This window comes from Oryx dammah, unplaced genomic scaffold (assembly GCF_014754425.2).
Source record: "Oryx dammah isolate SB20612 unplaced genomic scaffold, SCBI_Odam_1.1 HiC_scaffold_11081, whole genome shotgun sequence".
Classification (NCBI taxonomy): domain Eukaryota; kingdom Metazoa; phylum Chordata; class Mammalia; order Artiodactyla; family Bovidae; genus Oryx; species Oryx dammah.
Genome location: NW_024080475.1, coordinates 1,047,243 through 1,064,675, shown reverse-complemented (window position 1 = coordinate 1,064,675; position 17,433 = coordinate 1,047,243). Strand labels below are relative to the sequence as shown.

The 17,433-nt window shown below is 41.2% G+C and overlaps 1 pseudogene; it reads left to right on the top strand.

Moving 5' to 3' along the window:
* LOC120860527 overlaps positions 1-17,229 on the top strand; it is a 39,147-nt pseudogene extending 21,918 nt beyond the window's left edge.
* The last annotated feature ends 204 nt before the right edge of the window (positions 17,230-17,433 follow it).

Below are 17,433 nucleotides of genomic sequence, written 5' to 3'. Positions count from 1 at the left end.
TGTATATAAATGGTGTATTTCTTCCTACAAGGTTTTATCTCAGGCCGCGTTTATTTGTTACAAGCAGGAAAGATTGGTCAAAGTCAATAGCCCTGGGGAACCTGGCTAACAGAAGCCAACTACTCTCAAGGAACACCACTTCAAGCCAAGCTTGCCCTGCCCAGTGAAGCATGTAGTGAAGAGCCAGGAACCAGCTGGAAAGCGGCCTGGGGGTGAGCGCCATGAAAGGAGTCACGGTTTCCCTTCCATGATGCTTCCACAGTGAAGGCAGGAGCGTGGCACTGAGGGAGATGTGTGGGCTTTGGATTTAGGAAATCTTCAGCTTAACAGTGCTTCCCTCCTGCCTCAGCTGGTGAAGAATCTGCCTGCAACTCAGGAGACCTGGGATCGATCCCTGGGTTGGGAAGATCCCCTGGAGAAGGGAGAGGCTACCCACTCCAGTATTCTGGCCTGGAGAATTCCATGGACTGTATAGTCCACGGGGTTGCAAAGAGTCAGACACAACTGAGCGACTTTCACTTTCAGCTTAAAAGTAGGCAAATTAGCCTTTAAGAGCCTCAATAAATGGGGATGTGACTATCTTGTTCGTGATGTGCTTTAAATGGATTAAATGAGATAAAGGATGTACAATGGTTGGCACACTGATTTTGCTTGAAAACTAGTGGTGAACATCATCACCTTTTTAACATGGATCCTTCAATACAAAATAGAGGTTTGATTTTTGGTTGTATATCAGTGCCTGTCTTTGTAATCATGGAGGGTAAGCATCATTATAAATGATGCTTTTATATATATATATATATATATATATATATATATATATAAGCTTATATATATAGTATTATAAATACTAACTATCCCCAAAACTTAAGCCATAAAATTTGAATTTATTTTATGTAGGATTCCTTCACGTAGCCAAGCATGAAAGTGAAAAGTATTTTGACAGTCTTCTTCCCATTTAATTCCTCACATGTAAAAATCAGAAAGATTCACAACCATATTACGTTAATGATCAGTTTCAAATGCCCTAGAACCACAATAAATGACCTCCGATGTCCATAATCATTTTGTGACTCATCGTTCATAACCACAAGACTTCCCTGACATTTATCTACTCTGTTAAACCATCCATGTCTGTGCAAAAAAGAAAAAGGGGGCATGAGCAGGTATATGTTAAAGTAATCTGAACAAGGCCATTCAAGCTTATGACCCAAAGCATATCAGAAGACTCAGTTTTTCAATTATGGAGAAACCAACCTATCATTGCACATTAATTAAGTGTAAAATATGAACTGTCTCTATATATCTGCATCCTGACACCACAAGCAATATTAGCTGAAGTATTATTTTTATATGCTTTAACAGCTTAATATATTTAAGGGTGGCATAAATGTCTCCTGACTATCTTTTATTCTGATAGAACACTGCTAGGTAATTGTGTGCTGTGGGTTATGAACTACAGTCACCTGACTCTAATCTTGTGCTCAGGCCTGCAGTGGGAGCATCCATCAGGAGAAAGTGCACCCGGCATTCAGAGAGCATCCAGCAAGCATCCCGCCTCCATCAAAGCTCATGCTCCCCAAGAGGGGAGGACCACTATGCAGAAGAGGCGTGGAAGGGCAGGGAAGTGATTCCCAATAAGATGGTTTTAGACCTTGATTTCTTAAAGTCATGTGGTCCTTTGCATTTATTATTAAAGTACAAATAACTCTGGGAGGGTTAACATCTTAATCCATTATCAGACCACAACTGGAGTGTCATTTACACACACCAAGCTGATCAGAAGTATGAACTGTAAAAAAGAGTGGGGCATAACCAGAGAAAAGCAAGAGAAAGACAAAATACTTCTACTTAACTTCTCAAGTTTCAGTTCAAATTCATGCCGGTTCTATGCTTGTGAGATAACAGAAAAGGAAATAATTCACTTATAGATGATCCTTGCATGACTTTTTCTTCCCTCAGAAACTTAAGGTGAATGAAAATAATGTCAACCTTGTGATATTATAAAAACTGCAACTGATTTTAAGTACATCTTGAATGCTGGAATATATTACAGAAATCATTCATGCATAGAAGTATTTGTATAATAGCCAACTTAAATTTAACTAGAATTGCATCCTGCTAAAGTCTTTGGGATAATATTAACCACTTGATAATAATAACATCTTTTATAGAAGTCTCTTCAGAAAAGTGAGAAACATTTTGAACTAAAAACAGTGGACTACTTCTCCATCTGATAATACCAAGTGGAAATTAAAGGCTAATGTCAGGGTACAAAAGACAGGACCATTAATCTAACAGAGGCATAAAGCAAATGCAAGTTTAAAAGATAAAACAGAGTGATGACAGGACCCTGCTGGCCCACAGGAAGGAAGGAAGGAAGGAAGAAAGGGAGGGAGGCAGGGAGGGAAGGAAGGCAGGAGGGAAGGGAGGAAGGAGGGGATGCCTGGAGAAGTCTGAGATTGTGGAGGGAAACTAGGCTTTCAGAGGGCATATGTTTCCTTGACGTTGATAAAGAGAAACCTGCCTTGGATATAAGCCAGTTTAAATGCAATTTATATAACATCTGTATTTTTAATGAGCATCACAGTCATAATAGAACTTCAAAATGGTAAACTGAGTTTACATGTATTTTGGCATATTCATTTACATGACACCTTGAAAATGTGCCTTAAGTATGTCTCCAAGTTGTGTAGGGAAACAAGGAAGCTGGAGTGAGTGGATATGGCTATCTAGAACATACCAACAAGTTAGAAATCACTGAACTCCAGAATTCACTAAAGGGCCAGTCCCCAGATGTCAATATAAGCTTGTCAACATAAGCAAATATATAATTCCTGCATGCTCAGTCACTTCAGTCGTGTCTCTCTGTGTGACCCTGTGGACTGCAGCTCGCCAGGCTCCTCTGTCTATGGGATTCTCCAGGCAAGAACACTGGAGTGGGTTGCCATGTTTCCCTCCAGGGAATTTTCCTGACCCAGGGATCAGATTTATGTCTCCTGTGTTGCAGGTGGATTCATTACATACTGAGCCACCTGGGAAGCCCCCAAGATAAGCCTAGGGCGCTCACATAGAATAAACAATCATCCAAAGAACTTGCTAGTAAAATTTTTTAATTTCACTAGTCTAATAAGGGATCAAGTAATCACTTTATCTGAAAAGTTCCCTAGAAGATTCTGATGTATAGAGAACCATTAGCCGGTCTTTTCAGAAACAACTGACTACTGTTAGCTTTAATTGCAGTTAGGTGGTTCTCAGGCTGGTTGTCCAGACTCACAGCAGACAACCATGACTGTCCCTTACACCTGTGCCCTATAATGCAGAAAGGGCTGCAAAGCACAAACTCAAAGAACTCCTCAAATTTACCCCAGCTCTCCATCTATTAAACAGTAGAAGATGTTTCCCTGATCCCATATCCCCCACTTCCTAGTCCTTCAAGAAGCAGGAAAATCCAGTCCATGGTTACTTGCTTTTTGTAATTTGTTCACGTATTGAAATAAATCCTCTGCTCCTGCTTATGACTGTATAAAATTCACTGATTAGGAAAAGAAAGAAAAGAGGAAAGAAGCAGATTTACTTTCAAAGATGCTCCAGGGTTTAGTTAGATAGAATGATGATTATAAGTAAAGAAGAGCCTAGAACTTTGTGTTCTTGGCAATAAAATTAGATACTCTTTGGATTTTCTTTTCAGTGCCTTGGAAGGATGACTGAGGAAATCATGCATCTTACAACTCATGTCTTACACACCCTGCAAGCTGCCTTAATGTTGATAACTCTTCAGTCAGTTCAGTTCAGTCGCTCAGTCGTGTCTGACTCTTTGCGACCTCATGAATCGCAGCACACCAGGCCTCCCTGTCCATCACCAACTCCCGGAGTTCACTCAGACTCACATCCATCGAGTCAGTGATGCCATCCAGCCATCTCATCCTCAGTCGTCCCCTTCTCCTCCTGCCCCCAATCCCTCCCAGCATCACAGTCTTTTCCAATGAGTCAACTCTTTGCATGAGGTGGCCAAAGTACTGGAATTTCAGCTTCAGCATCAGTCCTTCCAAAGAAATCCCAGGGCTGATCTCCTTTAGAATGGACTGGTTGGATCTCCTTGCAGTCCAAGGGACTCTCAAGAGTCTTCTCCAACACCACAGTTCAAAAGCATCAATTCTTTGGTGCTCAGCTTTCTTCACAGTCCAACTCTCACATCCATACATGACCACTGGAAAAACCATAGCCTTGACTAGACGGACCTTTGTTGGCAAAGTGAAAGTGAAGTCTCTCAGTCATGTCCGACTCTTTGAGATCCCATGGACTGTAGCCTATCACGCTCCTCCATGCATGGGATTTTCCAGGCAAGAGTATTGGAGAGGGTTGCCATTTCCTTCTCCAGAGGATCTTTCCAACCCAGGGATTGAACCCGGGTCTCCCACATTGTAGGCAGAGGCTTTACCATCTGAGCCACCAGGGAAGACTTGGCAAAGGTCCCCACATAACTGTTCAAATCCAGTTTTATTCTTAATACTTCTTTTGCAGGTTTGAGTCTTATTGTATTTAATAAACAGACTTATTTAGAAACATACCAAGCGACTAATATCAAGTTGGCTGGGGTAAAAATGTTAAGTAGCAGCTATTAGTAACCAGTAATGACATAATTCAAGGAGCTGAAGTTTGAGAGAAGAAAGTGTTTTATCTTCTAGGGTCCTCAAAGAAAAAAGACAAGGTGAGAAGTCAAAAAAACTGAGAAAATATGTGGTGAAAGGAAATAAGCAGAGTCTTTCAAGTCTGGTAATGATTCCTTTAGAATAAATAGATAAGAAAGTGTTCTAGGTGACAATAACAAATAATTTTAAATCTTAGTGATTTGGGAAAAAAAGCAATGACTTATTTCTCTTCTACCACACATCCATTATGGGAGTGAGTTGAAGCTCCTCTCACTGTGGTCCTCACTCAGACCAATACAACAGTCACCCTGTGGAGTACTACTGGTAATTTTGACAGAAAAAAAGAGGAGTGGCAAATTGTGCTCTGATACATAAAATCTTCCATCCTGAAGTGATAGAACTCAGCTGATGTTTCACTGACTAGAGCAATTTCAAGCTGGTCAGAAAGGATAATTTGATCCTTGTGCCCAAAAGGGAGGAAAACACCATTTAGGGCTCATCACGAATCACTACATCATCACTAGTGACTTTCTGGTTACTATTTGAGTTCCTCTCTCTTGAACAATAAAATATACAGTAACTCATTGCTGAAGTAGAGTCCTATAAAGTCATCAAAGTCATGACTCTCCTTGGAATAAATCTTAATAATCCCAAGACCATTAATAAAACTCATGGGGATGCTGTGACAAAACAATATAGAGTCTACAAATTCAAGGACTTGTGGAGGTGGGAAAAATTCTTTGGAGCAACAAAAGGCTGATTAAAATTTACCCTTAAAGAGAAGATCAAATCCAGGGTAAAGCCGCTTATTCCCATTATTAAAAGTCATGATGAAAAAATAAATAAATAAATAAAAAATAAATAAAAGTCATGATGGATCCAATGTCCATGCTCTCCAAGCATCTACCCATGCAGGCGTATTTCTCTGTCTGGAGATCTCTGTACTAAACAGACAAGTTCTCGTCCACCACCAACCGCCGCCTGCCAATCCCTGTTCTCTGCATTGGTAGAACAGGCACAGATGCTTCTCAGCACCAGAAGAGGTGAGACATGGGAAACATAGTGGAGTTACTGGTCTGTACGAATCATGCTAGCAAATGTTGCAGAGCACTTATGTGGACAGAATGGAGCATGTTTTTAGTTTAGACCGTAATTCTGGCTCCTAGAAGGGCCCCTCCTACATTTTCTCCATAGCCCTTGGCTACTCCTTTTGATTATTCTTTTTTTATTACTCTCCTTGGACAAAATATATCCTCGGAAATAAGACTGGGATGCTATTTTCACTTTGGTTGCTAAGCAGCTACACGAAAGTTAGGGACCAAAAGTCACTTTAATTCTTGCATTTATGTATTTGAATGTGTGTGTGTGTCCATGCACATGGGCAACACACTCATTAAAACCTTAATAGTTTTTCAAATGTTTGACTTAGTCAGTTACAAGTGCCAATAGCCACATTCAAAATTCTTTCTAGACACATTTCTTAGATTGACAGCATTTCTTTGTTTCCTGCCCTATGCTTCCTTTTTCTCAACTTAATTATAAGCCTTAGGCAATCAGGCCAAGGTGGGTGATCCATACCTTTTATCTCTTTTCCCTGAACTGGTTTATCCAATTGAAAGGATTCACTGTGTGCTACTTTAATCCATTCAAGGTTTGCTTATTTTTTTCTCTTTCTTTTTTATTTTTTAAACTATGGAAGTAAGATAATACAGTTACAGGAGACTTGAAAAATACAGAAGAAAGTAACATATAGTTCAACTATATATTACAATTATTTTTTAAGTAGATAAATTAAGATTTTTAGTTGAAGTTTCAATATCAAACTCTCAAAATTAATAGAAGGAATATATAGAAAAGTAAAAGGATATAGTAGACTTGAAAAGCACTATGAACCAGTTCAACATAATTAAGATTTATACAATTTTCACACAACAGTAGGATACAAATTTTATTCAAGTTCCCATAGACTATAAACTAGGAGACACTGAAACATATCCAGGGACATAAAACAAGGTGCAAAAATTTCATGGTCTAAAGGTACTGAAATCAAACAGAGTCTGTTCTCTTATTAATGTAGAATTGTGTTAGAAATCAATACCAAAAGATGTATTGTGCTGTGCTTAGTCGCTCAGTCATGCCCGATGCTTTGTGACCCCGGGGACTATAGCCTGCCAGGCTCTTCTGTCCATGGGGATTCTCCAGGCAAGAATACTGGAGAGGGTCACCATGCCTTGCGCCAGAGGATCTTTCTAACTCAGGGATCAAACCCAGGTCTCCCACATTGCAGGCAGATTTTTAAAGTCTGAGCCACCAGGGAAGCCTAATCAAAATGTACTTGAAAATAATCCAAGTATTTACCAAGAGAGATCTTTGACTTAGCCTTTGAAAGCCTCAATAAAGCTAGAAGGCTGAAAAAAAAAAAACAAAGAGGAGAGAGTATTTAAATGAGAAACTAATATCAAAATGAGAAATTAATATCAAAGATACTCTCAAAACCCCAAGTATTGGGAAATTAAATGTTTACTTTTAAACTATGGGTGTATCTAAAAGCCAAAACAAGGAAAATTGGAAAATATTTGTTACTGAATAAAAATAAGAAGAGAATTTACCAGAATTTATTGCATGCAGCTGAAGCTGCTCGGTACAACTAAATACAATGTGGGATCTTGAATAAGGTATGAAAACAAATAATGGATATTAGCATAAAATTTTGTGAAATTTGAAGAAACTCTACTTTAATTAATAATACTGTATCACATGTTAACTTTCTGGGTTTTATTTATTTATTTTTTTACAGCATAGCATTTCTTTATATTCTCTAAATAGGATGAACATTTCAAGCCTTATTCAATTCTTTAAAAATCACTAATATAATAAACTTTCAAAACCTTAAGTAGTAATACTAGATGCCAAAATATATGGAACTACCAACCTAGATAGCATATTCAAAAGCAGAGACATTACTTTGCCGACTAAGGTCCGTCTAGTCAAGGCTATGCTTTTTCCAGTGGTCATGTATGGATGTGAGAGTTGGACTGCGAGGAAAGCTGAGCGCCAAAGAATTAATGCTTTTGAATTGTGGTGTTGGAGAAGACTCTTGAGAGTCCCTTGGACTGCAAGGAGATCCAACCAGTCCATTCTGAAGGAGATCAGCCCTGGGTGTTCTTTGGAAGGAATGATGCTAAAGCTGAAACTCCAGTACTTTGGCCACCTCATGCGAAGAGTTGACTCATTGGAAAAGACTGTGATGCTGGGAGGGATTGGGGGCAGGAGGAGAAGGGGACGACCGAGGATGAGATGGCTGGATGGCATCATGGACTCGATGGACATGAGTCTAAGTGAACTCTGGGAGTTGGTGATCGACAGGGAGGCCTGGCGTGCTGTGATTCATGGGGTCGCAGAGTCGGACACGACTGAGCGACTGAACTAAACTGATATCAAACTTTGTTTCAAGGGGTTTTAATAATGGGGAAAAAACAGCTTTAGCCTTGATTCAATCTTCACTTCAAGGCTGAATTTTAATCAGCCTTTGTTTTGTTACTCAAAGGAATTTTTTCTCCTACTCCTAGAAGTCCCTGAATTTGTAGACTCTGTTTTGTTTTGCCACAGCCTTCCATGGTCGTGGGACTGTTAAGAGTTACTCCAAAGAATAGTAGATTTCAGATGTAAAACTCTTTACTCACTTTGTAAAGCAGCAGCCAACTTCCTTAACAGAAATCAATCTCTGCCCCTCTCTTCACCGGTAAGGGAAGTGTTAAATGGCTGGGAAGCAATCTTAGCTCCTATACTGATGAACTATGATTTTATCCCTTATAGAAAGGGCAGGAAGTAGATATTTTGTAAATTCCTTAGCAGGATACTTTTGCACAAAATACCACAATGGAGAAATCTTTAAAGGGGTCAAGCAATGCTAGCAGAAGTTGTGCAGACAAGGAAAGCTAATTTTTTATATGTGATATGTAGCCATTTCCATGAGGACAAATTTGCTGTCCTCATGGTGGAAAGGGTGTGTAATCAAAGTAATCAACTTGCCACTAGATGAGTGGATAATAACTGATCTCTCCTGATAATCCCCAAGCCTCCCTGGGAAACTCCCAAATATTCACAGGCAAGTCTGTCTTAGTCTCTTGTCCCATCACCACTCCTTTCTCTTGGGTCCTGGTGTGCAGATGGTTTTGTTTGTGCCCTCCCAGAGTCTCTATTTCTCCAGCCCTGTGGAAGTTCTGTAATCAAATCATACTGGCCTTCAAAACGTGAATCACCACATGGTCAATATGGAAACCAGATTGATACATTATTTGCAGCCAAACATGGAGAAGCTCTATACAGTAAGCAAAAACAAGACCAGGAGCTCACTGTGGCTTAGATCATGAAATCCTTATTGCCAAATTCAGAATTAAGTTGAAGAAAGAAGGGAAAACCACTAGACCATTCAGGTATGACCTATATCAAATCCCTTATGATTACACAGCAGAAGTGACAAATAGATTCAAGAGATTAAATCTGAAGAACTATGGACAGAGGTTTGTAACATTGTATAGGGGGCACTGATCAAAACCATCCCTAAAAAAATAAATGCAAAAAGGCAAAATGCTTGTCTGAAGAAGACTTACAAATAGCTGAGAAGAGAGGCAAAAGGCAAAGGAGAAAAGGAAAGATATATCCACCTGAAAGCAGAGTTTCAAAGAAGAGCAAGGAAAAATCAGAAAGCCTTCTTAAGTGAACAATGCAAGAAAACAGGAAAACAATAAAATGGGAAAGACAAGAGATCTCTTCAAGAAAATTAGAGATAACAGGGGAACATTTCATGCAAAGATGGGCAAACTGAAGGACAGAAATGGTATTGACCTAACAGAAGTAAAAGATATTAAGAAGAGGTGGCAAGAATGCACAGACTAAATATACAAGAAAGATCTTAATGGCCTGGATAATCATGATGGTGTGATCACTCACCTAGAGCCAGACGTCCTGGAGTGCAAAGTCAGGTGGGCCTTAGGAAGCCTCACTGTGAACAAAGCTAGTGGAGGTGATGGAGTTCCAGCTGAGCTATTTCAAATCCTAAAAGATGATGCTGTGAATGTGCTTCACTCAATATACCAGAAAATTTGGAAAACTCAGCAGTGGTCACAGGACTGGAAAAGGTGTTTTCATTACAATCCCAAAGAAGGACAATGTCAAAGGATGTTCATACTACTGCACATTTACACTCATTTCACATGCTAGCAAGTCAATGCTTAAAATCCTTCAAGCTTGGCTTTAGCAGTATATGAACTGAGAACTTCCAGATGTACAAGCAGATTTAGAAAAGGCAAAGGAATCAGAGATCAAATTACCGACATCCGTTGGATCACAGAAAAAGCTAGAGAATTCCAAAAAATCATCTACTTCTGTTTCATTGACTATGCTAAAGCCATTCTATATATGGATCACAGCAAACCATGAAAAAATGTTCAAGAGACAGGAATACCAGGACACCTTACCTGCCTCCTGAGAAACCTGTATGCAGGTCAAGAAGCAACAGTTAGAACCAGAAATGGAACAATGGACTGATTCAAATTTTGGAAAGGAGTATGTCAAGGCTGTATATTGTACCTCTGCTTAAATGCAGAGTACATCATGAGAAATGCTAGACTGACTGGATGAAGCACAAGCTAGAAACAAGATTGTTGGGACAAATATTAATAACCTCAGATATGCATATGATACCACCCTTATGGCAGAAAGCGAAGAGAAACTAAAAAGCCTCTTGATGAAGTTGAAAGACGACAGTGAAAAAGCTAGCTTAAAACTCAATATTCAAAAAACTAAGATCATGGCATCCAGTTCCCTCACTTCATGACAAACAGACAGGGAAACAATGGAAACAGTGACAGACTTCACTTTCTTGGCTACAAAATCACTGTGGACAGTGACTACAGCCATGAAATTAAAAGATGCTTGCTCCTTGCAAGCTGATAAACCTAGACAGTGTATTGAAAAGCAGAGACATTACTTTGCCAACGAAGTTACGTATAGTCAAAACTATGGTTTTTCCAGTAGTTATGTATGGATGTGGCAGTTGGACCATAAAGAATGCTGAGCACTGAATAACTGATGCTATTCAACTGTGGTGTTGCAGGAGACTCTTGAAAGTCCCTTGGACTGCAAGGATATCAAACCCATCAATCCTAAAGGAAATCAACTCTGAATATTCACTGTAAGGACTGGTGCTGAAGCTGAATCCCCAGTCCTTGGCCATCTGATGTGAAGAGCTGAGTCATTGAAAAATACTTTGATGCTGGAGAAGACTGAAGGCAGGAGGAAGGAGGAGAAGAGCACAACAGAGGATGAGATGGTTGGATGGCATCACCAACTCAGCAGACATGAGTTTGAGCAAGCTCCAGGTGATGGTGAAGGACAGGGAAGACTGGTGTGCTGTAGTCCAACTCACAAAATGTCAGACACAACTGAGTGACTAAACAACAAAGCTGCCAACATATCGGCCCTGAAGAGGGTAATTTTCTGCAGGTGAGCCTACTTCTAGCATTCACTGAGCTTGTTGACAGCATCCTCCGCAGCTGGTGCCCCTTGTGGGCATTCACGTACCAGAAAGACTATGGATACACCATGTGCCCATCCCAACACCCTTTCAAAAGATCACCTTGCCACCAACCTTATTCTTTTTAACTGGCCAAAAACATTACCCAATGTTCCTTATTTGGTATTAATGCATACCTCAAATTATTTTTCTACAAAACAACATGGACTACCGGATATATGCCCATAATGATTACTACTGGGAAACTTTCATTTCAGAGACACCTAACAAAGACATTTTTGAAACATTTTTGAATGGCCTATAAAACAGTACATCTACTTCTAGTCAACCATAGCTTATCATGCTCAAGAACAACAACAGAAAACTATGCATGAATTTTGCCCTCTTTGGATAACTAATTTATACTGGTCATGAGGAACTTCCCACCAAGTCACAGATGGGAACTGAGGAAAAGACCACCAAGCAGCAAGAGTGGGGCTGGGACACTTGCTCATGCAATTTTCTCATATTTTCTGCACCTACTTAGGACAGTCTCATACACAGTACCTCTGTTTAGAAACAGAATATTGATGCTTATAATTTGCTGGCTCGAATAATATCCAGTAAGCAGAAGATTACTGCTTGAGCTGAATCATAGGCAGAGAATCCGGCAGAAGAGGGCAGAAGTCTACCAGGACGGCCATAGTAGTAATTCACAACCTTTCAACCACTTTTTAGAATTGAGCCAGTTCATGGATCCAGAGCCTACTGATTAAGGGATAAACTGTGTTTGTGTGAGTTTTATTCAATTAACCCTAAGTGAGACAACTATTTTATTCTGAATTTAACACTATGATTTGGGGACTAAATGCCCTCCATCTCCCCACCTCTTACTTTTCCTGCAGACTTGCATCATGAAGTTTTTAAGATATTTTTTATTTATTTTAGATAGCTTGTAGAATAGAAGCCTGCCTGAAATTCCATTTTGGCCCAGATTTTGATTGGAAAAATCTAGTGATATATTGTAATTTTTCTTGGATCTAGCTTCTTTCTCTTCTTGCTTGGACTTAGTAATTTGGAAAGTAAACTTTTGTTCTTTTCTCTTGAAAAAGAAAATGTAAATACCTAAGGAAAGATTCTTGGTTTTTTTTTCTTCAAACAGAGGAGCTATGTCTAATTTATTTAATTTGTTTACTTTTATTATAGCTGAATATCCCTTCTTTTTCAAAGCACTTCTTTATTTTCTGTTTCAGTTGTGTAAGAACAATCTTGGGACAATAAAATCCTTAAAGCCATAGTTCCCTTTATATTCACATTCCTTAATACACTTTTTAACTTCAGTGTTCAGAGATACAGAAGATAAAAGAACTGGGGAATATGCTTTTTCAACATATTATATATAAGGACCAAATTGTTAATAAATACTTCTATATCTGTAAAACCACCTCAGAACTTAATTTATTTTCATATAAATCATATGGAGATAATCTTTACATTTTTGTGATTTACAAGGCAGGGTAAAGAGGTTCATGGTGATGTTTTGGTCAACTGTAATCTCCGGGGTTCTATATTAAATTAAAAACAAATATGTTCCTAGCCAGGAAAACTCTTAAATTAATCCTGTCATGGGAGCCCACATTCAAGATGTGTCTTGGGAGAAGATTGATTGGAATTAGAGCAGAAGTTATACTTTGGTCAAACTATGGCTCCCAAGATGCCCAAATGATAAACCTAACAATGTCTACAGAACATTCTGTAGAAGTCAGGTGCTTTACTATGAAGAATAGAGAAAACATTCCAGAATTTTCCCTTGAGATTGACCAAAGCTTCCTGGGGCACTGCAAGAACTCAGCATGCCTTTGCTTCTTAGTTAAAAACATCTGGGGTAAGAATTTTGAGAAACCCTTCTGGTGACAGAATGTAACAAAGTGAGAAAAACAAAGTCAGAAGATACAGGCTTAAGAAAGGTCCTGCCCTTACCAGCTGTTCTTAAGTCTCCAAGCATTGTTTTCTTATTTGTGCCCTCTGAAAAGAGGACCGACCTGTCTGGCAGTTTGTTTATTTTGGTAATCATCAAAAATAACGAGTTCATTGAGAAATGTATTATAAACTGAATACAATATAGAAGTAACGCACGCTTTTGTTTATAAATAAGAAACAAAGGGTTGGATTTTGTGTGGACAATGCTTAGCTTCTATTACAAATGGAGAGACAGAGAGTCAAGAGGCTGATTCCACTGCTCAGGGTTACACAGGAGGAACGAGAATTAAAAACTAAAGTTCTCTGGAAAATCAACTATCTATAAAACTTAGGAAGATCCGAGAAGACAGTAGGTCAGCATTAGTCAAAATGTGGTCTCTGAAAGGCCTGTCTTAGCATATCTGTTTATTTGTTAAAAATGCAAATTCAGGGGCTTCACCCAAGACTGAGTCAGAGGCACCAGCATGGGCTAGCTCTATCCACACCCCCGTGGTGACCGCGCGCACGGGGGTCACTGAGGGCGGCTGTGCACAGAGGCTGCCAGGGCAGCTCCGGCACCTGGATAGCTGCATGTCCGTCCTGCTTTCTGGATCTTCAAAGGAAGGTCAAAGGTTGCTGCCATTTACCAGTCTGTGATGTCATACAGGTAAAAATGTGATAAAGCGAGTGACACATAATTTAAAAAAAAAAAAAGCACTTACTTGACCACTGGCTCCTGCACAGCAGTGAGTTCACCCGCTGACTCAGCAGAGGCAGAAGGCAGAGGGCTTGGCTGTCTCAGCTCCTGCTACAGCTGAGGCCAGGAGCATCTGAGATGTAGTCCCCTAAGAGGGAAGGAGAGACCACACGGCTTGCAGGGCGTTTATTACTGGATGAAGGAACCACCGTGTTTTTAAAAAATCTTATTTGGTTTATTTTCCAGAACAAATACTACACTCTTCCTAGGCCTTCTAAAAATTATGCTTGCACTTGGAACCATGCCTGTGACCAGGTGCTGACAGCTCCGTCAAAGGCCTGTGTTACTTTTACCTCTCCCATGACCGTATGCCACCGTGCACAACAGACCAGTTTGCCTGCGTAACTTCCCCTTCAAAGGGTTTGGTGGCAAATGGGCAAAGGAAGAATAGAGAAGGGGGGAGGTACACCTCCCAGCGTGGTGACTGTCAGCTTGGCTTTGTTGTCAATAAGGACTCAATTCCTATTAAGGGCCTGCTGGCTGTATAACCTTGGGAAAGCCCCTTAACACAATATAGACCAAAGACACATAATATGTGTTATTGATCAGAGATAGAGTAACACATTTTTACAGAGTAATACAATGAATATTCCTGAATGTTAGTTCTCTTATTAGTTGAATTCAGGACAAAAGCACTGGGTTCAAACAAAACTAAAATCAGAAAATGCATATAAACTTGCCTGGCACAAAGCAATTTATAAATTAATGTTTCCTTCCTTGCAGATGTGTGTCCTTTCCTGCCCTTCACCACATCCCTCTTATTATTAGATTCACTTAAATTTAACAAACATTTATTTGATGCCAGGAGTACAGAAACACAGATCCACTAATATATCTGCTCTCCAACAACCACGGAAGACTTTCACCTGGATTTCATGTAGGAACTTCATCATCAAGGTAATGACGGTAACAACCATTAGTGAGTGAGACACTGTTAGGCTCTTACATGCAAGTTTGGAAAAACTGCTTCTACAAGGAATAAACAATGGTGCTCCTTTTAGAGATGGATTCACTGCTCAGGAAGGTGAAGGGAAGAAGCAAGGCCACAGAGCTCCTGCCCCGCAGAACTGGGGCTTGAAGGCAACTCTGTCTCCCTCCAAATGCACCTCTGCACTGTAACACATCCTTGCCCAGCCTAAAGCCAGGTTGAAAACCTTCCTCCCTCAAACTTACTCCTTCCTCTCTATTTCCAGTTTCAGAGAAGAGAATCACAATCAATTCAGCATTCCAAAAAGAAATTTGGTATTTTTCCTTGGAAATGCCTTTTTCTTATCTCCTGCTTCTCATCATTAGCTAAAGTTTCTTCATTTATGCTCTTCATATTTTAAAATTTTGCCCTTATTTTCAGACACATAACTTCTACTTTTGGAAGTTTAAGGTCCCATGATCTCAAACTTGGATGGCAAAAATAAATCATTTCTCTTTGCCCAGTGAGAGATCTCACGTCTGACGTGGAGTGCCCCTCATTAAGGAAAAGCCAAAAATGTTTGCCAAGGGAACGAAGATCACCCACGCTATTGTCATCAAGAAACTGAATGAGATCCTACAGGCACAAGGCAAGAAAAGAATTGATCGTGCAGCCCAAATTGAGCTGCTTCAGCTGCTGGTTCAGATTGCCTCTGAAAACAACCTAGGAGAGGGCGTCATCATCAAGATCAAGTTCAATATCACCACTTCTCTTTATGACTACAACCCCAACATGGCCACATACATGAAGCCTGAGATGTGGCAGAAGAGAATGGACTGCATCAATGAGCTGATGAACATCCTGTTTGCAAATCCCAATATCTTTGTCGGAGAGAACATGCTGGAAGAGAGTGAGAACATGCATAACACAGACCAGCCACTGTGTGTCTGTGGCTGCATCTTCACTCTGGTGGAACGAATGGATGAAGAATTTACCAAAATAATGCAGAACACTGATCCTCACTCCCAAAAGTACATGGAGCACCGGAAGGATGAGGCCCAGGTGTGTCCTGTCACTAAGCATGTGCAGCGCTACCCGGAGAAGGGCACCACTGAGGAGATGTGCTGCATCTCCCTGAGGCCCATTCTCCACACCTACTACAAGTCTGATGACAAGGCCCATCAGCGGTAGCTTACCCCCGCTGAGGGCTGAGCAAGATCAGGCCAAAAATAAGGGTGAGCTCAGCTGTGCTGATGGAGAGACTGTGCAAGTACATCCATGCCAAGGACCTCACAGACTGAAACCACACGTGCACCATCCTCTGCCATATCTCCCATCACGCCTTGCACTCCCATTGGTACCAGGCCCGGGACCTCATGCTCAGGAGTCACCTGCAGGACAACATCCAGCATGCAGACCCACCAGTCCAGATCCCGTGCAACCACACCATGGTGCAGCTGGGCATCTGTGCCTTCCGCCAAGGCCTGACCAAGGATGAGCACAACGCCCTGCTGGACATCCAGTCAAGCAGCCGGGCCAAGGAGCTTCTGGGCCAGGGTCTGCTGCTGCACAGCCTGCAGCAGCGCAACCAGGAGCAGGAGAAGGTGGAGCGGTGCCAGCAGGTGCCCTTCCCCTGCACAGAAATCTGGGACTGCTGGAAGGTGTTTACCTGGTGTCGGCCATGCTCCTAGAGATCCCCTACATAGCCACCCACGAGAGTGACACCCGCCGACACATGATCAGCAAGCAGTTCCATCACCAGCTGCAGGTGGGCGAATGGCAGCCCTTGCTGGGCCCCCTGGAGTCCATGAGGGAACATGTGGTCACTGCTTCCAAGGCCATGAAAATGGGTGACTGGAAAACCTGCCGCAGTTTTATCATCAATGAGAAGATGAATGAATGGCAAAGTGTGGGACCTTTCCCCAGAGGCTGACAAACTCAGAACCATGCTGGTTAGGAAGATCCAGGAAGAGTCACTGTGGACCTCTCTGTTCACCTATAGCTGTGTCTACGACTCCATCAGCATGGAGACGCTGTCTGACATGTTTGAGCTGGACCCGCCCATGGTACACTCCATCATCAGCAAGATGATCATTAACGAGGAGTTGATGGCTCCCTGGACCAGCCATCGCAGAGCATGGTGATGCACTGCACAGAGCCCACTGCCCAGCAGAAACTGGCCCTGTAGCTGGCCGAGAAGCTGGGCAGCCTGGTGGAGAACAAGCGGGTGTTTGACCACAAGCAGGGTACCTATGGTGGCTAATTTCAAGACCAGAAATATGGCTACCAGAAAAATGAGGGCTACATGTGCCAGGGTGGCTACCACCAGCAGCAGTCTCAGACGGCCTACTGATGGCTTGACTTCTGTCCCCAGTGCCCTAGACCATTCACCCTTTAGGTCCAACCACATTGCATTAAAGGTCTGTCATTAAAGGTCTATTTAGATTCATTAAAAAAAAAATTCTAGAATGTCAATGCTTCTAGAATGACCCTTCTCTTTTTTTTTTTTTGCCCTGTGGCATGTGGGATCTTGGGGCTTCTCTGGTGGCTCAGTGAGAAAAGAACTGGTCTGCCAAGGCAGGAGAAGCAGGTTTGATTCCTGAGTTGGGAACATCCCCTGGAGAAGGAAATGACAACCCAC